General features: G+C 44.9%; 1 protein-coding gene across 5 annotated transcripts in view; it reads right to left on the reverse strand.

The window, feature by feature from the left end:
* AKAP13 (A-kinase anchoring protein 13) overlaps positions 1 to 9,592 on the reverse strand; it is a 248,683-nt gene extending 239,091 nt beyond the window's left edge. For 3 of the 5 annotated variants that reach the window (XM_081838603.1, XM_081838602.1, XM_081838600.1), the window contains exon 1: positions 9,416 to 9,591. The gene's annotated coding sequence lies outside the window, so the exon portion shown is untranslated. Of the gene's footprint in view, positions 1 to 9,415 lie in introns of all 5 variants that reach the window. The other 2 variants (XM_081838601.1, XM_081838604.1) reach the window with 2 other exon arrangements.
* Between the last annotated feature and the right edge of the window lie 17,091 nt (positions 9,593 to 26,683).

Here is a 26,683-nt window from a genome sequence, read left to right on the forward strand (position 1 = left end):
AGAGGTTCACTTCTATTACAAAACAGGCTTGAATAATTCACCCAATCTTGGGAAGTCAGAGCTGAAACATACATACCCCAGCAGAGCTGCTACACCCATGTTCCTTCTCCGCTGGATAGAAGTGCTTAATAGTGCTGAAGTTACCAGGCTAAAACAGCTTTATAACGGTTTTCAAAACACAGGCTGGCATAGGGTGGGAACTGGTATCTGCTTTTGCAAAATGGTTTTGCCTTTCCTTTTCTGGGCTTGTTGTTTAGTTGTTCAGTCGTGTCCGACTCTTCGTGACCCCATGGACCAGAGCATGCCAGGCACTCCTGTCTTCCACTGCCACCCCCAGATTGGTCAAACTGATAGTTTCAAAAACACTGTCCAACCATCTTGTCCTCTGTCATCCCCTTCTCCTTGTGCCCTCAGTCTTTCCCAACATCAGGGTCTTTTCCAGGGAGTCTTCTCTTCTCATGAGGTGGCCAAAGTATTCAAGCCCCTTCGCCACGACAAGACACATGAAGGAGTTTCTGGGCTTAGCAGTGCCCAATTAAAGCACAAGGAGAGTTGGCAAGAGGGAAAATCAAGTCCAAAGTTGAACCTGCTCCATTTTTCACACTCTACCCCCCGCCAATTTATTAAGTGTTCTGGATGCAGATCAGGTTCCATATTTGGCACTGTTTTACCTGAATATAACCTGTGACTCTGAGCCAGGTTACACGTTTTTCCGGTTATAGTAACATCTACTTTCTTCCTTCTTTCTAAAAACTTTTGCTCCGAGACTGAAAATATAACTACAGAAGAATTTAGAACAACCAACGGTAACCGAAAAGACAAAGGTTACAGCCACTTTTTCAAAATAAAATCAGGTAAGGAAGGAGAGAAAGATACAGCCGTTGCTAATTGAGTGCCGCTTTCTCATTTTTCAGCGTAGGTGATCAGTGACCTGGAAGACTATAATCTGCTGCCGAGTTCCAACCCAAATACCCCAGTCAGATCTCCAAAAGAAAGGTTGTAGGCTTGTTCACATGTCGCACTGAACACAGATACAAGCTGTATTTCACACAAACGTCTGATCATGTGTAGAGTGCACACCCAAGTGAGGTTAAAGCTGGGGAGGGGCTGTGAGATGGGGAGGGTTCGAAGGGTCAAACAGAAAAGTCTGGAGGGCCACATTTGACCCCTGGGCTTGGGGTTCATCCAACCCTGCTTTAAAGAAATGTCTCTAGAGGGCTTTGGCACCTGACCGCGCTTGGCAGATCTTGAGCTTCTAGTAGCAAACTAAGTAGATCCCACAAGCCTGAAGTCAGCCCTAATTGCTTTGACAACTCTGAGAATGGAACACTTTGCAATTTACATATTTTGTAACATTTATCGTTTTTAAAAAGCCTCAAAGCAGTTTACAAAAAAAAAAGAGAATAGAATGGAATTCTCAACAGAACACAGTTAAAAACAAGTATTTAGAACATTCAAAAAATAATTAAAATCGATGATAATCTAAAAGCCAGGTTAAAAACACGTGTCAACATAGCCTTATGGTTTTTAGGTCTCAAAATAATAGGCAGGGAATTTCAAAGTGTGAGCACTGCCACACTAAATTATTAACTCTTATGTGGTAGGCAGTGTTTCTGGTCACACATAGTTCCACCATTGCTATTAACTGCTAGGAGCCAGGTGCTTTTTAAAATCCTGAATCATATTGCCAGGCAACTTGCTATCATAGTAGAGCTGAGCAACATGGCCTGCAATCTATTCTCTCTTAACACTTGGGAATGTTAATTAGGAAAAACCTTGCACATTCAAGATCAGCACATCAGGGATCCATAAATATGCAATGCCACCTGCTAACATTTTGACACACAGGTGCCAACAACCCCAAGCATGGGATCCTCACATGGGCAATGTTTTAAAAAACAACCATCTCCCAGATTCACATTTAAGATGCCAAGGGCTAGAAAACGATTGTAAGGAGGCTACCCGGAAACCACAGTAAAATGACTTCAGATAAGTGCCACAATAAATGAGCGGACGTGTGGTGACGCCACAAAAGCATTCTCAGAGTACCTTTTGATGCTCAGAGCACCACAGATCCCATGTTCCCCCCCTTCAAATCCTTTATTATTTCATTCACATAATATACATTCTTTTCAACAAAAAACTCCAAAATAAGCAGACAACTCCAAAATAAAATCATATGTAACAAAACCATAAGTCTCATGTTTTCATTTACACTGTTCTCCTCTCCGATACCTTTACTTGATATTTCTTTCTGCTTTCTTTATAGAATCTTTATAAAAATAAAATAAAAAATATTTTATAAAAAATAAAAAAAATAAAAAACTCTTAAATCCTATACCAATCTTTAACAATTTCAATTAATCCCTCCCCCTCCCTCCCCCTCAGCCCAGTACTTTCCTTCACCTGTGTGCGATCTTCTTTCCCCACTATTATTTTTGTTATTGTTGCGTTATTCACTTTATTTGTTATTCCATCCTTAATATATTATTATCCTATCTCCTTGCGCCTTTTAATGTTTGCTTCTGGCCAAAACCCCGGTGTTTAAAATTCCGCTGTCAATACCGCTGCAAAACTAGAGCGCGTAACAGGAAGTAGCTGTTCCAGGCTTGGGACAGCTGCAGCCACCTGGCCCAAAAAAACTCAAGAGCAGGGCTGTTGCTAAGATACCAAGCCCTAACTGCAGCTTTTGGCCTTGGAGACCAGGGTTGGGAGGAGAATGCAAGGACAGCTGGGGGGTAACTGGTGGAATACAAGCCTGGTGTCCTCTGAGGGAGGCAGGGCTTTTTCTTCTAGATAAAGAGGTGCCGAATCTTGTTGACACCCTTCCTAGAGCCATCCTAATGCATAATGGAGGCTGCATCCAAACACAACTTTATTCCATATCCCCAAACGTTTCCATATCCATAGATTTTAATGTTTTATTTCAGATTTCACTCAATGCAACACCCACTTCTGGAAATCGAGTAACATATAAGGGAAGCGTAATGCTGATCTCCATGTTAATTGCTTCCAGGAAAATCTCAATTGCAACTTCCTAACCTGGAAAATCGCAGGAGTTTTCTACGCTTTAACTTTCCCATGGATTTCATGGATGATATAATGTGATGAAATTTGGAGTGGTATTCTGGCGTACAGTTGTTTTCCCACAGTTTTCATGAGGGAACAGAAACATGCACACCTATAAAGTCCATGTCCAATGACACACCATTGGTGTGAATGAAATTTAGTGCAACATAGCATTATATGTATCAAAAGCCAGAGTTCCTTAAAACAACAGGCAATGTAGTGTAAAAGGAAAGAAGCGCTAGCGTTACAACCAGGAAAATGAATGCAAGACTCCCAATGTCTGAAAAATGCACCTGTAGTGGAGAAGACATTGGACTCAGGCTGGTATCACATCTGCATCATACATTTAAAGCACTGTTATACCACTTAAACAGTCATGACTTCCCTCAAAGAATCCTGGGAGCTGTACTTTGTTGGCTGGGAATTGTTAGGAACCCCCTAATCCCCTCCCAGAGTTACAATTTCCAGGGTTGCCTGGGAAGAGGGATAGACTCAAACCATGCTAAGAAGCGTATGGTGTATGCATTGTGAGGATGCAACCTAGTTCAAATCTCTATAATCCCTGAAGATCAACATGTTACATTGTGAGAAATCAGTTGAACCTACCTCATAGAATTGTTGTGGCGATAAAAAGGGGGTGGCATTTATATCCTACTCTAGGGGCAAAGAGGAGGCCTGACATGATCATAGTGGCTTCCTTTTTTGCATCAAACCCCTGGTTGTTTATGGAGGTATTTCAGATAGGCCAATGATACAGTTAATATTATGATTTGCCTTTGGACTTATTTTATTGCTGACAGGTTCAGTTTTGATGTCAAGTTATATTAACATGCGCTGCTTTTATGAACCCATCCCATGGTCTAGCAATACAGGACAAGGCAGAAATATTTAAATTAAATTAATTTTTAAATTTGTTTTCCCAGTAGTTCGCCTCCTCTCAAAATTATCATCTGGAATATTCGAAAAGGAATGAAGTATTAATGACCGGGAGTGGAGCAACATGCAGTCATTCTACTTTCCTCCGTAGCATCTAATACCAATCATCTGCAGGGACCACAAGGATCACAATAGCATATCAATAATGTGATTCATTATGTACAGGGGTCCATAAATGCCTTCGTCCGGGTGGAGAAAGCAGAAAAATAAAAAAAGAAATTCTCTCAACACTAATTCATGGAAACTGAGGAGGTTCTGCCTCAAGGCATCAAGATGATGTGTCCGTCTCAAGTGGCAGATTTTGGGTCGCTGTTCGGAGTCACAGAGAGGGAGACAAACGTTGACTCACAGGACGTTATCCACCACTTCCCATACTGAAATGAATGGGAATGACACATAAGCTTTTTAAAAATAAAAAAAAATTAAAAATGGCACTAGCACTTAAAAAAAAACCAAGGAAGGGTTTTTACTTGCCTCTGGTGGAGTGCTTTGTAAGTCATATACCCACCCCCAAGTCCTACTACTGCATCAAAATGGCTGTATTGGAAGTCACATTAAATAAGCCACAGTTGTGCTTTAAGCAAATGGGCAGCCTGCTGGTGCATGCGGCTCAAAAACTGGCTCCTCGCCACCACACACTGGGAGCAACTGCTCTCCTTCCCCTGTCATCTGGGAGCAGCCATTTCATCAGACGGGCTTAGTGGGAGAGATGGGAAGCAGGGCTCTCACTCCATCAGAAAAGGCCAGCTCCAACCGTCACCGCCTACCCTTGAGCTGTGTCAGCTGGTCATTATAACCGATTAGAAATTGGTGTCCAAGTTTGATTTCCCCCTTCCTTCCCTTTCACCTTGTGTGCCACGGTGGTGTTGTTTTTTAAGATTGTATGTAAGCCTGTGGCTGGGACAACCATGTTTTAATTGACTGTGAGCAAGCCACATTCTGGGAGCCTTTTCGGCTGAGGAGAGAGGTAACAAATGCTTTTAGTAATCCCGCATGTCTCCTCGAGATTCATGGTTTGTTCCCCACACACAATGAACCATAAGTGGCAAACCAAAAACCAAACTTGGCTGCAGCTTGTGATTTTTATGGAAGGGAACAAACCACAAACCCACCTTCGGACAACGAGGCAAGACCTCTGAATTGTTGCTCCCAATGAAGTGTCCTTTCCAATGCACTGCTTGCATCAATGGAGGATGAGACAGGTACACAAAACTAACCTACTGTGCGAAGGTAAAATTCATGTCCACCCACCCTGGCATGTGGCCCCCAGGTGGTTGGACAGAAGGGAATCCAGCCCCCGGGATGAAAAAGGTTCCCCACCTCTGGCAAACCAGGCCAAAGTCTTTGACTGTATACCCATTATACCTTCAAAACACATTCCTTCCCTCAAAGAATTCTGGACTAGTTCTTGCCTTCATAGTTTCAATTCTCAGTAACAATAGAGTCGGAAGGGACTCAAGCGTCATCGAGCCCACCCCCCTGCAATGCAGGAATCTCAACTAGCTCAAAACCCTCAACTACAGTAACCCAAATTCTTTGAGGAAGAATGTGCTTCAAATGTGCTATAAAGATATAGTGTGTACACAGCCTTCCTCATGGCACTCACTTTGTAGAACGGAAGTAGAAAACCTAGAATTGAAGCTGAGATTTTAGAGGCACATTTCATACACCTCTAACCCAGGCTCTTCACCGGGGAGGGGGGAGCATTCCTTTTTAATAAAGGGTAAATAAACAAACATACATACATCCACTTTGCACAGACTGGGGGAAAAACATGTACTGATTATGCTGCAAGATTAAAATCTCCCACGCACATTAGGACAACAACATGAACTACTAGAAGCGCCCCACCCATTCCTTCAACTTCACATAGTTAAGTCTGCAAAACAGCTTCAAGAGGCTAAACTAGAGATCAGGCACTGGAGAGAGCCACCACCCAGGCCAATTCTGGCTGACTCAGAATACAAAGCCCCACCGCAAGGTCGGGCAGGAGGGAAAGATCTCCCCCATCCCACCAGGCAGCAAAGCTGGGTGGCAGAACACCTGCCCTCTTCCCAAATCGGCAGGAGGGGAGGAGTTCTGCAGAACTTTGCCACCCAGTGCCTCTCTGCCCCAAGATGCTGGGGAGACTGGGAGACTGGGTGGTGGAATTGGATGCTGCCTCCTGGGAAAGTGCCGCCTGAGGCAGCCACCTCATCTCGCCTCATGGGCAGGGCGGCTCCAGACTCAAGTATTAATAATAATTATAATAACCTAAAATGATAATAAGGTGCCATTAATGAACATTTTGTGTGTAAAAAATCAAAGCAAACTTCTGTTTATACAAATAAAAACATGGATTCACTGACAACACACAAAAGCTTTAGGAAGATAAAGGGAACATCTACTAGCAGATGTGAAAGGAGAAAACGCAAAATAGCTGTAAATTGGACTTTGGACATGTCCTGAATTATATTATATATGTGTGTGCGTGTCGATAACCAGTAGAGAAGGTAGGAAGAAAACACAGGGCATAAAACATTATTGTTATTACAGAAAAACACTTGAATGTACTGTAAATAATTTCAGTATTCCATCAAGGCGTACTCTCAGCGTCTCCAGATTGTGTCTAAATCTCTCCCTCAAAATATTGACAGACTGTCAACGTACATTTGAACAAATAAAGTGGATTGTAGCATTACTGTTGCCCCAGCACAACAAATCCACTTTTAAACACCAAACTTTTTGTGGTTCGGAAAGTGATGGAGAAAAGGCATTTAAAGTGTGGGGTGAATGAACAAATACACGCTCAACAGAGAACTTATGAACAGAAGTATCAGTATATATGCTCATTGTCATACAGCCCATAAACAAATCAGAACAAATGCTCAATAAAGACTGGACATAATCCAACCACCATGTGAGCTTTGAGCAAACAAAACAGAACAAATGCTGAATGAACAAGCTCATAGCAGACCAATGAAATGTACTGCACAGCATTCAGTAATTTCCTATTAAACCTTTCCGCCAGCTATTCATCCACAACATGGGATGCATGTGCTTTCTGCTCAAGAAGTTTTCCCAAAAAACTTTATGCTGTCCACATTTAATAAGGCAACTCTCCACCAGACCTTCCCCTTCCTCTTATCCAGAATACCAAGTGGATCAAAATTAAAAATCATTTTTAATCATGGTGGTTTATATTTTGATGGGGTTGCTTCGTTGTGTATTTCAAATTTAGATGTGCTTTTTAACAATTTGGGATTTTTACCAATGCTTTGCAGTTCATTTTCATTTTTTTTTGCAAACTGCTTAGAAACCACCCAGAGTCTCAAGTACATTAATGAAAAACAAAATAATGGTAAGAGAAAGTATGTGTGCGCTATAACCGATGGCCTTCAATAAGAACTCTAGGGGGGAACTTGCAAATTAGCCTGAATATGGAGGAACGATCACAATCCCAACCAGAATTGGGGGCAAGGGGACAATACTGTAATCAAAAATCAGAGTGAAAAGTTGCAAGGTAGGTGGAAAAGGAATGGAAACCTCACCACAATTAGTCCTTTGTAATCGCCTCTCCCCCCCCCCAAAAAAGAAGGCATTGGGTTTTGTGTGTGTTTTTTAAAGTTTCTCTCAATCACGCTTTCAACATTTTAAAGTACTACTTGAGAAATTACAGTGTTGCCTGCTCAAATGAAGCTCCGTTTTAAGGCCCAGATGTTACAAAACACCAGAAAGTTGGATACAGCCTATTAGACAGAAAAACATTTGGAAGGGGAGGGGTGGAGAGGAGAGAAGGAACACAATGACTTTATAGGACACCCTTGGAAGTGGGGGGGGGGGAGAGAAAAACTGAGCTGGGAGGGAGAGGAGGGGGGCCTTCAGACATCCAGGACCTCCCCCCAACCCACAGCACTTAAATCTCCCAAGATATTCCTGCTTTTTTGCGAACACACCATGCCTTTAAAGCAAAGCCTCTCTCTGCAGAAAATCATGGGAACTGTAGTTTACCCCTTCCAGGGGTACAATTCGCAGCACCCCTTAAACTATACATCCCCCAGGTTCTGGAAGGCGGGGGTGAGAATGGGGTTTAAATGTCTCGTGTGTGCAACAGCCTAGCCCCCCAAACCCCCCCCCCCATACAGTGGAATTCAACAGGCTCACGCACAGTATGTCTCTTAAAGCGCAAAAGGCCGGCAGACATAGCGGCAGTGGGAGGCAGCGGGGCCCCTCAGCGCCATAGCACAGATCACATCCCATTCCTGGCCTCTACCAAGTCCGATCACCCAAAATGCCAGAGATTAGACCACCACACGCAACCCGAGAGGAACTTTGGAAGAAAAGAAAAAAAAAACAGCTTCCATGCAGTTAAAAGTCCCATTCTCTCCTCCCTACAACATTCTCAAATACTGAAGAATGTGCAGAAAGAGAAGGAAGTTGTTTGGGGGGTGGGCGTGGAGGAAGAATCCCCCACCCGCATTGCAAAACCATTTTAAAGAGTTGGGGAGAAAATGAGTCTTCTCCTCCTCCGGCGCCACTTGCAAACCTTCACACCGACCTCCCCCAAGCGCCCCCCTCCCTTCTAAGATTTGCAACTTTGCCTGGTCTGGAATAAAGCCACGTTTAAATTGAGGAGGGGGCTCTCCCTTCGAAGTAGATAGCGTAAAAGCGAGCTGGAGGGGGGGCTTTTGCAAGGGGGAATCAACACACACACCCCCGCCAAACAAGCCCCCTCCCCTTAGAGGAAGAGCAGCAAGCACAGACGCCCCTTCCTCCTCCCTCTTCCTTTCTACCCACCCCCAAATCTTTGCAGGGGATCCATGATCAGCCCCCCGCCACCCAGAGGCCATCTGTAAAATATCAGACTTTAGAAATGCTTTTAAAAAGTCAAAACTTACCCCCCACTTCTCCCAATATCACCTTTTAAAGTGGCATCTACCCCCTTTCTGGATCCCATCTTTGCTAACACACCCACAAAGCGGCCGGGAGGGGGGGGGGGGAGAAGAGGCTTGCTTCACGCAAGGCGGAATATGGAGAACCCCCCCCCCCCCGCGCGATTTCTCTCGAAGTGCAAGAGCCGGCCGACGAGCAAAGGAACCTGTTGCCATTATTTGCACGTGGAAGCGCACCGATCATTGACTCGGATTAAAAACCACCGCGCGACAAGTTCCAGGGGACTTACTCCCAAGGAGGCGCGCGCGCCGCCAGCCTTGCCACCGTGCGCGCCCGATCCTAAACCCCCAACCGCAAGGAAAAAGCTCGGCCTGGCCAAGATTGAATGGGCACACTTTCCCCCTACAGCAGTTTTTTTTTATAAAAAAAGCGCAGAGGAAGATCGCGATCCCCGATCCTGTGCAGCCGCTGCATCGCGGGCTCCCCAAACCAGCAAAGGCGAAGAACAAACAAGAAGCAGGAAAGTTTCTCCGCTCACCACGAGACTCGCCCGCCGAGGAAGTTTCCCTCTTCGGCCGCAGGAAGAGAATTGGAGGGGGGGCCCTCCAAGCATCCACGATGGGCAGCCGCGGGGGGAAATGGCCGCTCACACACCGCCCGCTGCTGCTGCGTGGTGGCTGTGTGGCTCTGTCCGGGACCCGAGCGCTCTGGGCTGCCCCCTCCCGCAACGAGCAAGCAGGCAGGCAGGCAGGCAGGCTGGCTGGCTGCTCTCCAACGCCGTGCGCCTGCGTGGAAAGCAGAGACTTTGAAAGAGGACATGGGAGAAAAGCTATTCTTCCCTTTGCGCTTGCATGGAACTCAAATCGGTTCCATGACCGCCACCTATCGGACAATGAGCACAAAACACAGGTCCCCCTAAAGCAGAAGTGGGGGGACCTTTCTCCGGCCCAAAGGGGGGCCACGTTCCCCTCTGGACAACCATTCGAGGGCCACATGCCAGTGTAGTAGACAAGGCCAAAGACAAAAGTGGACAAGTAATTAATGCAAATTTTGTCTGTGGACCATGGGCTACTTTCTATTTGCACTCCTCTCTAACCTGCACCCCAGGCATGCAAGAGAAATTATCAGGGTTCAAAGCACTCAAAGAAGGTGAAAAGCTGTGTCAGTGAGCAGGGTGGCTAAGGAGGAGGTGTAGCCGGCAGAAAGTCCCAAGGGCCAGAGACAGGGGCCTGGAGGGCCGCATTTAGCCCCTGGGACTGAGGTTCTTCGCCACTGTTCTTCCTATAAACAAAGTGTTTTGCGTTGCACCATAGGGCATGTCTACACTGCAAGGTTAAACCATTTTCGAACCCAGTTTAAAGGGTGTAAGGGAACTGTGGTTCTATTGAAGGGAGAGGAAACTCTTGCAGAGAACACAGCATTTTTGCAGAAGTTCACTTCCTGGCACACACTGGAGAGGAAGCCATAAAATTTATAATTTGCAGGGCACCTGCATGGAGAGAAATTTGTGCTTAAGCATATGCTCTTACAGCACAGAGCAACGGGAGCCAATGTGGGCCCCATCAGGTACTGCCTTAAACCTCCACCATCCCTAACCATTGGCCATGCTAGCTGGGGCTGCAGTCCAACACCCTCAGGGGGCTATGCTTGCCCTACAGACCAGTTCACCAGGTTCTAGGCTTAATCTTTTAAGGTGCTACAAATATCCTTTGTTGGTTTTGCTGCAGCAAGCTAACCGGGCTACACTATTGGAAGGTCTAATACCTGTAAGCACCTAATATTCATTCAGCTAGTCCTCATTACTATTCCAGCCAACACACCTTAAAAGGTTAAGGAGCTGAGGCACCTAACCATAAGCCTGCATTTTTATCAAAGCTTCTATATATTTCAATCAAGGCTTGTATTTAAAAATGAGCTTAAAAAGGATTTTCAAATGTTTCATGCCAGGCAGAGAAAACCTTGGCCATTTTCCTAAGACAAGAGGGCCCCATTGATTTATAGTAGAAAAACAATTCTCAAAGTCATAAAAAGGGAGAATTACATATGCTGCCCCAAGGCTGAAAAAACACCATTAGGAATGGGGTAAGATAATACTAATGTGCCTCCCAGTAAAATGAGCCAGATCTTCTTTCTAAGGTTGAAAGGCCAGGAGCAAATGGGAAAAAAACATTTAGCTGACAGAAAAAGAGAACATTTTTGAAAAGTCTCTTCTAAAGCTGTTTCTTAAACTGAGAGAGTTAAAAAGGTTAAAATGTGTTAAATGTTGGAAAGGCAACTGGCTTGGCAGAAGAAGCAGCTTCTTCCTATTTTATTTTGAGGCTGGAAAGGGGGAGGTGTACACTGAAGAGGCTTCTTTTAAAAGCTGTGTTTTACTGAGTTTCTTCCTTTTTACTTTGAAAAGCTTTATTCTTTTAAGAGGCTACCTATGATAAATGTATGAAATATATTAGCTTAAATATATTGGCTTAAATGTAATTATGCAAAGGATTTAAGGAATGCTAGATTCTTATTTCATATGGTTGTAAGAGTTGTATTTATCCTGAAATTAAGTCAGCCACCAGCCTAGCCCCCCTGCCAGACAGAAGACGCCATCCAAGCAGTCTTGATATATAGTTGTCAGGCATTTGTTTAGAAACCTTAAATGAAGGAAATCTTTCAATGTTGATGTGAAACTCAAGATCCTTGACATCTGTTGAACATAAAAATGTAAGATTAAACATTTGTTTTAGAAGGCAATAGGGCAAGGAGGGCAAGAGGTGAGCTGGTAATTAAGATTCCATGTAAGATATATTATTACTTATATGTCATATATATAGCTCTTTGTCTCCCTTATAAGGGCAAGGAAGTGGGTGTATCTTTTGTGGGTGTATCTTTTGTGATTGGTTCTAGCAAACAGCCAATAGGAATTTCAACCAGGCTGATTGGACAGAGGCAGCCACAGGAGGAGCAAAGGGGGCTGGATTAAGGGAATATAAGTGCTGGCCAGAATGGCAGGAGGGCAGGCCAGAGCTTGGTAACCATGTACCACTGTGCCTCTTATTTATTTGTCTGACAAATAAATTACTATTTTAATTTCTCTATTGCTGCGTTGAATATTTCATTCCAGCTAAGCGTTAACCACAAGCAGGGTGCTACAGAGCCACTGTGGAGGGTTCATTGCAAAAACCTCTTTCTCCTCCCCTCCTTATTGTGTCTCGTTTGCTGTTTTTAGGACTTGAGTTAGCCACCCAGAGATTTCAGATTAGATACTACTTGAGAGTCTGCTGCAAACAGGTCAATCCCCTGAGGATATTTATTTTTAGATAATACCATTCCTATTGTTTCAGTCATAGGGACATATGAAGAGCTGTGCTGGATCAGGCCAAGGGACCATCTAGCACAGCATTCTTTTCCCATGTACGTTTCCGAGCATAATTTCAAAGTGTTGGTACTGACCTTTAAAGCCCTAAACGGCCTTGGCCCAGTATACCTGAAGGAGTGTCTCTACCCCCATCGCTCAGCCTGGACACTAAGGTCCAGCTCCGAGGGCCTTCTGGCAGTTCCCTCACTGCAAGAAGTGAGGTTACAGGGAACCAGGCACAGGGCCTTCTCAGTAGTGGCGCGCCTGCCCTGTGGAACACTTTCCCATTAGATGTCAAGGAAATAAACAACTATCTGACTTTTAGAAGACATCCGAAGGCAGCCCTGTTTAGGGAAGTTTTTAATGTTTGATATTTTATCGTGTTTTAATGTTCCGTTGGGAGCCGCCCAGAGTGACTGGGGAAACCCAACCCAGATGGGCAGGGTATAAGTAATAAATTATTATTATGGCCAACCATATAGATGCCTCTAGGAAGCCCACAAGCTGGGCATGAGCACTACAGCACTCTCCCACTGTCCTCCACAAAATTGCTTCCTCATACCTTTGCAAAACATTCCAAAAATAAACATTCCAAAAATTAAAAATTAAAAAGGAATATTGGGCACCATTAAAACTAACAGAATGCAAATTAGAGCAGTCTCCATCTGATGCATGAAGCTGGCAGGTCTATCATGACAATATATTGTTGCATAATAGAACATTTATTACAATATCAGAACATGTGCAGCCCACTCTGCCCGGAAAAGTGGCACTCTCAGGGCAGCTTAAATGCAACCAATTCAAATAAAACAGTCCCCACCAGCTAGGCTTTCTCTAAACAACATGGCACAAAAGGAAGGAGTGACAGAAAGGGAAGAGGAAGAAGCAAAACCCAGCACCAACTCTTAATATATGCAGAAGATGTAAAGCAGAGAAGGCACTGAAATGCACAATGTACAACCTATCTATGCAAAGCTCAAACATAAAAGCAGGATGATTCAACACACAGCAGTAATCGATGACGCCACAATTTCCCCAGTATTGATATGCTAATTTCCCAACCTTGAGGGGAAAAAATCTGATTTCACCTGAATTCTAAGTGAATAGAATGAAACTAGCCGATAGCTCAGGAATTCCACGTCCCATTCTCCCTTTTTAAATCATTCTGATGAAGAGTGGCTGGTTTCAGGTCAGCCCCATGTAATCCGAAAGCAAGGGATATTCCTCATCTTCCTTCCTATCAGGCAGACAAGACTGAGTCCTTGCTCAGCTGCACCTCTCTGCCATGAAGACTGCTGCCCCATTTGCAATGGGGTGATAGTTAAGGGATGGAGGGGACATAAATAGAAAAGGTGTAGTACCACCTACGGCAACTGTGCATCCCAAGCACATGCATCTTTATTCAATGAGAGCTTACTCCTGAGTAAGTAAACATGAAACTGCAGCTGGGGGTTGCTGTAGATGTGTTGTTCTGAACATCAGCTTGAGATGCAGAATTTATACAGGTAAAGCTTTTCCACCTGTTTAAAACAGCAGGACAGCAGTTGAAGGAACAAGAAAGATCATGAAAGCATGAATCACTGGACTCACTCATTCATGAATCACTTCCTATGAGGCATCCTAAAGCAGCGTACAATAACACAGAAAGACAGTTACATATATAAAACAGTTTGAAACAATTGCACTGTTTAGACAGCCCTTCACAAGATGAATTTCTGTAAACCATTTTCAACTGAAGTTTTACTAACGTTTTTAATTACGTGGCATATTTACAGGTTGGTGTTATTGCATTTCATATCGTCGTTATTTATTAATTTTTTATACCGCCCTTCACCCGAGGTTCACAGTGTGGTTTACAACATAAAAACAAAAAAAATGCACAACATGGTAACAAACAAAACTAATACCACCCCCACCCCAGATTGTTTAGGTCTGGGAGAAGAGGAATGTTTTGCCTGGTGCCTAAATATATGTAATGAAGGCGCCCAGCAAGCCTCCCTGGGTTGAGTATTTCACAAGCAGGGAGCCACCATAGAAAAGGCCTGTTCTTGTGTTGCCACCTTCTGGTTTTTGGTGGTTTTTTTTTTTTTTTTTTGGTATAATATTTTATTAAGTTTTATCAAAGAAAAAGGTTACATAAAGAAAAACACAGTGCATATAAACATACAACGACATCAGAATACAAAAAAACAAACAATTAACATATAAGAGGGAAAAAAAGAAAAACCAAGAAAAAAAGAAAAAGTTAAAACACTAAAAAAGGTTCAAAAAGTTAAAAATAAAAATCCCTCTCTTTAATTTCTTACCATTCATAAACTTATTTTCTTGACTTCCTCACACCCCCCTTTCTTGTATTCCAATTTGAAACTGATTAGCAAATTCCTTCTTATTAATTTTATCCTTAATTATCTTTCTTCACATATTGTTTGTTCCTAATTTTCATCTAATATCTATCCCTTCTTTCATATTCTTATTTTACATTTTTTACTAGAACCCATTCATTTCATTTCAATGTCATCAACATTCCAAAATTTTACAATGTTTTTGTAAATAGATTTTAAATTTCTTCCAACAACTCTTCTCCCTGGTCTCGAATTCTGCCCGTCATTTCTGCCATTTCCATATAGTCCATTACTTGCATCTGCCATTCTTCCAGCGTGGGTAAGTCCTGTGTCTTCCAATGCTTTGCGATGAGTATTCTTGCAGCTGCCGTAGCATACATGAAGAAAGTTCTGTCCTTCTTTAACACCAATTGGCCGACCATGCCCAGGAGAAAGGCCTCTGGTTTCTTCAGAAAGGTATACTTAAATACCTTTTTCATTTCATTATATATCATTTCCCAGAAAGCCTTAATCCTTGGGCACGTCCACCAACGGTGAAAGAATGTACCTTCAGTCTCTTTACATTTCCAACATTTATTTGTGTTGCCACCTTCTGAACCTCTCACAGAGGAGGCACATGAAGGAGGGCCTCAGATGATGACCACAGGGTCTGGGGTGGTCCATATGGGGATGTATTGCAGTCCTGAGCCACTTAAGGCTTTATAGGTGAAAACCAGCACTTTGAATTGGGCCTGGAAACTAATCAGCAGCCAGGGCAGTCGGGCCAGGATTGGCATAAAATGCTCAAACTGTCTGGCCCCAGTGAGCAACCTGGCTGCTGAATTCTGAACCAGCTGAAGTTTCCGAACTGTCTTCAGAGGCAGCCCCACATACAACACATTGCAGTAATCTAACCTGGAAGTTACTGGAGCATAGACAACAGAAGTTAGGCTATTCCTGTCCAGATAGGGGTGCAGTTGGGCCACCAACTGAAACCAATGGACACCTGAGTGTCAAGTGACAGCAAAGGATCCAGGTGTACCCCCAAGCTATGTACCTGCTCCTTCAGAGGGAATGTAACCTCATCAAGAGTGGGCAACCTTCCTTCCATCCATTCGGTCAAGGGAACTGTCCACTAACAGTGGCTAAAATATAACTTATCTGAGCAAAGCAATATTGGTGGGTTTCCCCCCTTTTTTTTGTACATTTGTGAATGAGCGTGCTTCTTCAGCAGTAAGAGTAACAGCACATCTCCCCCCAGTGGCCATGAATTTCATTGCCTAAAATAAATGAATACTTTTGTTTAGCAAGTGTAACTGATACAAAAACAAAATAAAAAAATTCCTTCCAGTAGCACCTTAAAGACCAACTGAGTTAGTTCTAGGTATGAGCTTTCGTGTGCATGCACAGTGTGCATGCACACGAAAGCTCATTCCTAGAACTAACTCAGTTGGTCTTTAAGGTGCTACTGGAAGGAATTTTTTTATTTTGTTTTGACCATGGCAGACCAACACGGCTACCTATCTGTAACTGATACAAAAACCTAACTGTATTGACTCCTTGCTAGAGATGGGAAGGCCTGGAAAAAAAACCAGAAAAAGTGGGGGGGGGGACCAGGTTTTTCTCCAGAAAAACTGGGGGGAAAGTATGTGGAATATTCAAACTATATCAAACTTTTTTTTCAAATTTTCGAGAAAAAACTGCTTAGGAAAAAAACGGGGAAAGTGGGTTTTTCCCATTTCCCCCAGTTATTTTCAGGCCTTCCCATCTCTACTCCTAGCACCCAGATTAAGTATTGGCAAGACACACAAAATGCTGACACATCTTCTTGAGCAGGTATGGTATCTTCAACTTTTTCAGACCCAAGACCCACATTTAACCCATACATGCATGGGGGGGGGGCATATGCTCAATCTTTTATCACATATTTACATGGTAATACTGCTCCTGTTGTGATCCACCTTGGATCAGGCCGCAACTGGTCCCAATCCACCAGCTGAAGACCAGTGCCGTAGAGCAGGTGTGAAGAACTTCTGGCTCTCCAGAGGTTGCCGAACGACAAGTTCCATCCATCAGCCATTCTTGCTAGGGCAGATGGGAATTTGTAGATCAGCAACATCTGGAGGGCCAGAGGTTTCCCACATCTGCTCTAGGGCAAAGATTCTCAAATAGTGGTCCATGAGCTGCATTCAGGTTGCCTAAAGGTAGGCTGCAGAATAGTTGAGGAAAAAACTGTATGTGGTGACCCTGTGCTCAGGAGTTTATGAATCTGTGTTTCCTTTTAGTTTGGGGGGGACAACACAGTACTGCTATAGTAGTCACTATAGAGGTATAGTTCTGGGTTTCTACATTGCCTCCTATGAACAGCCATCACTTTTACCACTCTAACAAGAGATGAAGGAGGCTTCAGAAACAGCCAGGAAATCCGGTCCACAGGCAAAAGAACTGCCAGTCTAAGGAAGTCTGCAGCTGGCGGCTTGAAAACTGGCTAAGCTCACAATCTGTGAACTTGCGCCATCTGGTGGTACTTTCCCATCATTAACGGGCCTCATCACCACGCACATGCTAATCCATCACCCAAATATAGATGTCAAGAATCCTGCCACAATTCTGGGGAGGTGGCAAAGCGAATATATGCACAGCAGATTCTGCAATTGCCTGGCCACACAAAGCACAGCTTTCCAAACCCCCAACAATCTGCAAAGGCAGCAGTAAATGCATAGCAGTCAGAGATGCATGACCTAAAGAATATTGCTGCTAAGATGCCCAAAGAATAAAAAAGTACATTCAGCACCAAAGAGAATGAAAGATGGCACAAATTTTCACATTCTGTGTCCAGGTGCACATTTAGAATTAAAGGTAAAGGGACCCCTGACCATTAGGTCCAGTCGTGGACGACTCGGGTTGCAGTGCTCATCTCGTTTTATTGGCAGAGGGAACCGGCGTACAGCTTCTGGGTCATGTGGCCAGCATGACTAAGCCACTTCTGGCGAACCAGAGCAGCACATGAAAACGCCGTTTACCTTCCTGCCAGAGCGGTACCTATTTATCTACTTGCACTTTGACGTGCTTTCGAACTGCTAGGTTGGCAGGAGCAGGGACCAAGCAACGGGAGCTCAACCCATCGCGGGGATTCGAACCACCAACCTTCTGATCGGCAAGTCCTAGGCTCTGTGGTTTAACCCACAGCACTACCCGCGTCCCTTAGTTAATTACTATGATTTAAAAAGAAATTTGATGCATCTCGCCTGAGTGGGAAACAAGACTGACCAGGTCTCCTGTGTGCCTCCTCACTCAGTTTGTTGTCTAGATGCTAACTGTTGATAGGCAACTGCAAGCTCTCCCACCGTACGGTTCTTTATCTTTTAATTAGACTTGGACTAGACAACCCTTCTATTGGAATACAACTTCAAACAGAGGCATGTTCTCTGAAGTAGGACACATGGCCACTAATTGCACAGGGCAGAATATCCAAATGGGAGCAAAAAAATGTGTACCAAATCACTTACAGTGTGTTGACTTTAATGGCATCTCAACATTTGCAGCTTGAAGTGGGCAGCCCCACTCTTCCCAAGAGTAGGGCTGACTCCCTTTCTTAAGTTTATAGACCACTTTTCTTCCATGATGGAACCCAAGGCAACATGCATGTGGCTCCCAAGAAGTCTCCCATCTAGACCATGACCAGACCAAGGCCTCAGCAAATTGGAGGCCTCAAGTGCCTGAGAACGTAGATTTTATTGCCTGCCTTTCTGAATACCATCAGAGACAGATGTACCACCTGCCCAAAGGAAGGAGCTTACATTTCATTACTCAGTATACCAATGCACTTATACCTTCTGTTGGTGAAAACCTCGCCTACCTTTGCAGCAAAAAAGGCAATCCCACCTGCTCTGAATTAGACTGTGCTAGTTGAGGATGTAGAGAGATTTTCAGTCTTCCCTACAAGTAAAAATAAAAATCTAGCACCTAAGGTGCTAGCCTAGTGTCTGCTAGATATGTTAGTTTTTTAACTGCATGGAGTTTTGTGTGTGTGTGTGTGTGTGTGTGCGAAACACATGGTTGTGTTTCAAACACAGAGCAGCATTAAAAGTTTGAACCCCTCCACCTGCAGCCTAAGACATTACAATCCATTCTACCATGGAGAATAGGGCAGTCCAGCCTGTAACACTTCTCCATTTATCTGGATTCAATTCTAGATTTTCAGCAAGGAGGACTCAAAACACCTGCAAGACTTAACCTAGGAGGGGGCAACTGCCAGCTAACTCCCCAGTCCCCAGTGAGCAATTTCAGCCTGTCCCTCCCTTCTGCCTGCCCTTTAGCCTTTCTTAAGAAAAACACAGTATGAACAAGCAATCTGGCACCAAATGTTTGCGCAGTCAAAAGTGTGCCATCAAATTGCCAGTTCCAAATTAGCCTCCACTAGCAGTAGGAAGGTAAGCAAATAGGCAGATTCCTAAGTCCATTTAGTACATTCTAAGCCGCTTGCACCAGTCAGTTTTTTTTCCAAAAATTTATACAAGTAGTCTGATTCTTACTTACCCCTAGCAAAGGCCACCCGTCTTGCTCAGCTGAGGTCCAAATTCACATGAGGAAAAGCTGACTTTTAACCCAGTAGAATTGTGGGCAGGAGCTGGAGAATCTCTCAATCAGGTGCATCTAGGAGATGATGAATGTGTGGGAAGGTGGCTTATTAATGAAGAAGGGAGGAAGAGGTGTGGAATGGGAGAGATTTCCTCTTGAAGGCAAGGCCTGCTATGGACCCCCCACCACCACCACCCACCCCATGGTGAATATGATTGAGATGGGACAAGGTGGCTGCTCTGTAATGAAGAATCTAGGTCACTGGGGCAAAGGGTATGGGAATGTGAGTGAATGAGTTATTTTTAAAGGGACAGTCATTTTATTCAGAGCCCTCCTCCACATCTACCACCTTAAATTCAGACCTTACTAGCATCATCTGAGGCCTTTCTGCATGAAAGACACCCAGAGAGCAGGAACAAGGGAGAGGGTCTTTTTGGTTGTGGCCCCACTGCCTGCGGTAAGCACTTCCAAGTTAGGCCCTCTTGGCGCCAACACTGACATATTTTAGGCACTGGGTTAAGACTTTGCTCTGAGTAGCCTGACCTGCCTCATAAGGGAGAGAGTGATGGGCCAAAGTTCACGCAGATAACTTTATGGCTGAGTGGGTATTTGAACCCAAATCCTATTCTGATACATTTACCACTACAACACGGTGGTGTGATGAACATTCAGAAGTCTAGAACAGGGATGGGAAACTTTGGTCCTCCCCCTGTTCCAGGATGGCAGCGCCCAACATCCCTTGCCATTGTTGGCAAGGGCTGATGGGAATTGGAGTTCAAAAACATCTGGCAGGCCAGAGATTCCCCAGTCCTTACCTGGAGGGACTCTTGTCGCTGGCTAAATAGTGTCAGTTCAAGCACTTGGCTATTTGCTGGGATTGCCCAAACACATTTATCTCCACAGGGCGATTCTAAACATGCTTACTGAGAAATACAATGAATTCAGTGGCACATAAGCGCAGTCCTCTACATATCTACTCAGAAGTCCTGCTAAGTTAAATGGACTGTGATGCTGTGCCTACTTACCTGGGAGTAAGGCTCATTGAACTCAATGGGATTTACTTCTGAGTAGAGTTTGTATTTGGTGTTATTTAATTTGCAAAAGGAAACCCCAAACTTTCCCACTTTTTATAGCTCTTCAGAAAGAACAGAAGCAGACGAAAAAGAAAGCAGAAGACAGATGCAACTGTATGTTTATTGTCTATTTCAAGGGGCACAAAATGGCACCCTTGAGGTCTTCCTCTCGTGCCCACAGAGCCTCTAAGTCATGAGGTAGTGATGAGCTTACATTTTCCTCCCCAGAAAAGTATATAAGGCTGAAGGAGGGTGTTGGGAACAGGGGAAGCTGCCTTAGAGTCGGACAACTGGCCCAACCAGCTCAGTATTGTCTACACTGACTTGCTGCGGCTCTCTAGTGTTTCAGTCAGAGAGTCTCTCTCAGTCCTATATGGAGATGTCGATGCCTGAATGCAAAGTGGATGTTCAGTCTCTGCCACTGAGTTACAACCCTTCTCCTAGTGGTGCTCTTTCCCTTTGCTTGCTCTTTTACATCTATGTGCTTTTCCAAGTCTCAGATTATTTCAGCTAACTTGCATCCAGATTGCTTGGGAAAAATGAAGCTCATGAGTGTACACTTTTTCTCTCTTTCTGTCTCTTTGGAGTGAGGGGCTGATAGAGGGGAGAGAAGTGGCCAGAGCAGGCGGTGCTCATATCACCCACTCAAAAAAAACAGATCTGCCCATGGGCCTAAAACAGTGGGTCACCCATTGTCTATTTCAACAATATGTATTGTTCATGCCACTAACAAACATGCGTCACAATCTGCCAATTAAATTGTAGCAATTTATGTAACCCACATTCCAACATTCCACCGCTTTGGTCTGGGGAAGTGTGGCTATGGCTCGTTGGCAGAACCTCTAAATTTGCATGCAGAAGGTCCCAGGGTCAATCTGTGGTATCTCCAGGCAGGGCTGGTACAGATCCTGGCCTGAAATCTTGGAGAGCCTCTGCCATTGTAGACAATACTGATCGATATGATTCAATGATCTAAGTATGAAAGCTTCCTATGATCCTGTGTTTGCTAGAAGTATGCATTTGAAATTACTGCAGATGTTAGTTCATGTGCTTTTAGAGTGTGTGTGTGTCTGTTTGTGTATGGACAACACTAGAAGCAGCCAAGGGAAATTTGTGTCTCCGGCTACAGACCTTCCTGTGGCTCCACTGTCCAGTCTCCTGTCCCAGAATGAATGTTTATAGTTTCTCCAAAGAGGGAAGGAGCGAAGGAGCCCTCTTCCTGTTTGAGATGGGCGCAAAGAGGAAGCCAGGAGAGGAAACAAGCTCGTGACAAAATGCAAAGGAAATGTTCGGCAGCTTTAAGGCACTAGGTTTTCATTCTAAGGCACCAAAAATAGACTCTGCATTTGGGGGTGTTAACTTCCTTCCGTAAACTCTCTGCATGAATTCAAAAGTTGGCAGCAAACCATAAAAATAGAAGAGAGGAAGCAACAAGACCTCTACATGGCAACCCTTAATTTCTGGTTCCCATCTAAAAGATGCCCTTCGGCTGGCAAAGGTTCGCGATGCAGGCCAAAGGGTTGCACCACTCCCCAGTTCTCTGTGGGTGCCCATTTGCCTGCCACCAAACCAAGCAACGACCTTGGAAACAGGAAATTGCTGATCAGTCTGCAATTTGGCACAAGGATGTAGGAATGTGGTCTGTTAGGGCAAATGGGGAGCTGCCCCACCAACCTCAGTCTTGATTCCCCCAAGCCCACCTGCTTTCTGACTTGCACTCAGTCCTGAGAGCAGCTCTGGCTGGCTGCTTCTGCTTCCTCCTCTTTGGACTTGGTGTGGTCCTCCTTAAACTCAGCAGAAGGATGGGGACAAATAATAAGTTCCTTGGCTCCACCTGCTTTTGGGCTCATTGCTTTCCACCCCACCAGTCCCAGTGGGCACTACTGCCAACCTAGCGGTTTGAAAGTACACCAGTGCAGTGGGAAGGTAAATGGCATTTCCGTGCACTCTGGTTTCCATCACGGTGTTCTGTTGTGCCAGAAGTGGTTTAGTCATGCTGGCCACATGACCAGCTGTCTGTGGACAAACGCCGGCTCCCTTGGCCTGAAAGTGAGATGAGCACCACAACCCCATAGTCGCCTTTGACTGGACTTACCCGTCCAGGGGTCCGTATTTTACCTTTACTGCCTTCAGGGTGGGACTTTAGGGGAGAACTCCAGAGCCCCAGTCAGCAGGACGGCCAGGAGGGACCCCAAATGCAAGACGGTCAGCTTACTACATGCATATGCAACCTGATGCCCCCTGGAAATGTTGAACTACAACCATTAACCACAGTATTCCACAAATGCCACTCTCTGGAGAAGCAGATCGCTGTGTTGTCAGCATACTGCTGCCAATGTCCTCCAAGACTGGATGACCCCACTCAGCGCTTTCATGTAGATAGATGTTAAGCAGCATGAGGGATGAAATCAAACCCTGAGGAACCCACAGGGCCAAATGACACTTCGCAAGCATCATTCTCTGAGAACAACCATCTAAGTAAGATCAGAACCACCACGAAACAGTGCCGTCCACCCCCAACTTGGACAGCCACTCCAATACCAAGGTCAAAAGCCACTGGGAGGTCAAGAATAATGAACAAGGACACATTTCCCCATCTCTCTCCTGACAGAAGTCTTCATACAGGATGACCAAAGCAGCTTCTGTGCCAAAACCAGGCCTAAAACTCAATTGAAATGGATCTAGAAAATTGGTTTTCGCCAAGAGAGCCTGGATCTGATCCATGATCACCTGCTCAAGGACCTTGCCCAAGAAGGGGAGATTGGTAACTGGCCAGTAATTACTTAAATCTTCAGAAACCAGGGAGTGTTTATTTAGAAGTGTTTTGACCACTTCCTCCTTTAAGCAGGCAAGGACAAACCTATCTCCTGAGGAGGCATTAATCACTTCCCTGGCCCAGAGAGCTCTCCCCTCCCTCCTAGTTTTTATCAGCCAAGTGGGTCAAGGGTCAAGGGTCAAGGGTCCCTCTGCGTAGGATTCACTGTTGTGATATCTGGGTGCTGTATTCTCCAGTGGCTGTTCACAAGATGCTCATCTGCTTGGACCTTTGGCCCAATCCAAGAGAGAATTTCTTACAATCTTAAACATAGGCTAGCATTGTTCCCTGCGGTTCCTTCTTTGCCCTGCATGCTTAAGAACAAGGATCTCCCTCTTCAGTTTTCAGTGGCATATGGGAGGGCTAATCAGCTGTGAAAATATCTCACAGACAAAGAGCCCATTGGGGGTTCCTTCAGCCTGCTAAAGAAATCCAAACTTGCCTTCCTCCATTGATGATGATGTATTTTTAGGCTGTGTTTATTTATTGACTGTATTTTAAAACTCAGCTCTGCGGCCCCCGAAAAGCCGGTTTCCTCTTCCATTGAAACCAATGTTGATATTGGCTGGCAACTGTGTGATATTGTGGCGCTGATTTGTATAGGCTCAGGCAGAGCATAGGCGGTGGTGTGTTCTTAGCAGGAAGAATAGACTAAGTGCCTACCTAGTAATCCAAAGACAGCCAACCTGGTGCCTTCCAGATGTTTTGGACCACTGTTCCCATCATCCCCAGCCAGTATGGCCAGTGGGTCAGGGATGGTGGGAATGAAAGTCCACAACATCTGGAGAGCACCACGCTGGCATGACCGACCGCTGTAGTCCATGTACAGTGGTGCCTCGCAAGACGAAATTAATCCGTTCCGTGAGGCTCTTCGTATAGCGGTTTTTTCGTCTTGCGAAGCAAGCCCATTGACAGCTTAGCGGATTAGCGCTATTAGCGGTTTAGCGGCTTTTAGCGGATCAGCTGATAAGCGGCTTATCAGCGGATCAGCTGATAAGTGGCTTAGGGCTTAGGAAAAAGGGGGGGGGAAGGGAAAAACCCCCGCAGGAACTCGCAAGACATTTTCGTCTTGCAAAGCAAGCCCATAGGGAAATTCGTTTTGCGAAGCGCCTTCAAAACGGAAAACCCTTTCGTCTAGCGGGTTTTCCATCTTGCGAGGCGTTTGTCTTGCAGGGCACCACTGTATTGGTAACATTGAGGCTGTATTACTGCAATGTGTTCTACATCCAGATGATGCAGAATGCAACATCCAGACTGTTGATGGGGGCATCTTGCCAACAACACGTGATACCATTGCTAAAACATCTGTGCAGGCTGCCCACCTTACTACCAAACCAAGCTCAAGGTCTTTGTATTAATTTGCAAGGCCTTGAACACCTCGAGTCCAGGGTACCTTACGGACTGCCTAGGTTCTTATACCCCAGCTCAGTTATCAAAATCATCTTCAGGAGTATTATTGGTTGTCTTCTGCATTGGTGAGGCTCATGAAGGTGTAGAGCCTTTGGCATCCTTGGCCAAGTCCCAATGAATGCTCTGCCAACAGATTCAGCAGCCACCTTCTGTTTCAACATTTAAAAGCCTGCTGAAAACTTTTCTAAGCTGCCAAGCTTATGCCGCCAGTTAAGAAGGTATCTTTCAATAATGGCTGTTTGATGTTCTCCAATTTTAATTTTTAATGTCTTTTTATTATATATAGATATGATTATAAATCACTTCCATTTTTTATGGGATGGAGGTTCTGAATATAAAGAGCAGCAGAACAGAACACACTTGAACTGCACTGAGTAATCACAGTCATCTCTAGCCTTTTAGGGCAAAGGAGCAGCTGGGATCCTTGGTCCAGGTCACAATACGCCTTCTGAGCACTTTTCTGTTTGCACATGCAAACATCGCAACTTGTGGCCAGGAACTTGACAGGCTGCAGGAGCACACTGTGCCTTCCTTATTAGGCAAAGACTCTCTGAAGCTCTGCGAATTGCATCTGGTTTGTGGCTTATCTGCTGGAGGATTTTTGCCGTTTCGTAAATACAGCACAGCCAGACAATTCACCCAGCTGGGCCGCAGCAAGGAGAGGTGTTGTGCAGGCCTCGTAAAACGGCTGGCTTTGCTAGAGGGAGCAGGGGGGAAAGGACTTGTTGGAAAGAGCAGCGCTGTTCTGAAAAACGGACGCTTGTTCACCCGCAGCAGCCAGCTGCTTGAAAAAAGGCCTGTTGTGTGTATGCCAGATTCCACCACCCTATGGCCAACAAGTCATGCATGTGACTCTGCTGCCATGTGCGCAACCTCCACTTCTCTTTGGCAGCTTCCCTCACAGGCTGGGAAAGGGATGTTTGCGGTTCAGAGGCCTGCAGCCTGTGCAGCCACAGGGGAAAGACTTCAAAAGAGCAGGAGTTCAGAGAAGGGGTCCCAAAGGCAGCAGGACACTACATTTTTAAGCAATGTGGTACATGTTATAGTCTCAAATGGGTCCTCTCTGTAAGGCCATTCAGTCCAGAGTAGGGATGGGGGGTGGGATTCAGTTATGTTTGCATTTTAATGCAGGTCTACCGCCTGGCATAGCGGCAAATTCAGAAGTGCAGTGCTGCTTCATGAAAGCCACAGCCTCATTGCTACACCTTTCTAGGATTCTACAACCTTCTAAGTTTATACAATAATCTTATAATTCAATATAACAATGGTGACGATGGATGCATTGCAGATCTCCACGTGTTGCCTTTAAGCTAGACGTGCCGTTTTCTGTGCACATAGACAGGCAAATGTTTTTGAATGCTCCCTTACCTTCTTCGAGACTCAAGTTGTGCTTTCCTTGTACAGTGGTACCTCAGTTTAAGAACAGCCCTGTTTACGAACTATTCGGTATGAGAACTCCGCAAAACCGGAAGTACAGTGGTACCTCGGGTTATAGACGCTTCAGGTTACAGACTCCGCTAACCCAGAAATAGTACCTCAGGTTAAGAACTTTGCTTCAGGATAAGAATAGAAATTGTGTGGCGCAGCAGCAGCGGGAGGCCCCATTAGCTAAAGTGGTACCTCAGGTTAAGAACAGTTTCAGCTTAAGAACAGACCTCCAGAACGAATTAAGTTCTTAACCAGAGGTACCACTGTAGTATCCTGGTTAGCGAACTTTACCTTAGTCTACAAGCAGAAGCCGAACAGTGTAAGGGCACCAGCAGTGGGAGGCCTCATTAGGGAAAGCATGCCTCGGTTTAAGAATGGCTTTGGTTTAAGAATGGACTTCCGGAATGGATTAAGTTCGTAAACCGAGGTACCATTGTACATTATGAGGACCTTGCCCACTGTTCTCTGGAAACTGAGCCTTGTGCTTTCAGTGTTCCTCAATGCTTAGCTTTACAGATCAATGGCTTCTCGGCGACTCCTGCGCACCTTCTCCAGAGTTAGCCTTGGAGACGGTCCTAATGGGCTGGCACACCTCCTTTCACCTTGATTGGCCTCAAAAACGAACAATGGCAGGAGGGGCTGACTGGCCTGGCCTGGCCTTTCTTACATTAAAAATGCCCCCTTAAACATAACACACATTTCACTGGATGCCAGGATTGGATACCCACCCTCTGTTCTGAACAAAGTGCAAAGAGTTTCTCCGTGTGAGGAAATCCCTTTTCTCTCACTAAATGGGGAGCAGACCCCACACCATTCATTTCTTTTTCTGCTCTTTCAG

The sequence above is a fragment of the Podarcis erhardii genome, assembly GCF_964252035.2.
Source record: "Podarcis erhardii genome assembly, chromosome: 14".
Lineage (NCBI taxonomy): Eukaryota > Metazoa > Chordata > Lepidosauria > Squamata > Lacertidae > Podarcis > Podarcis erhardii.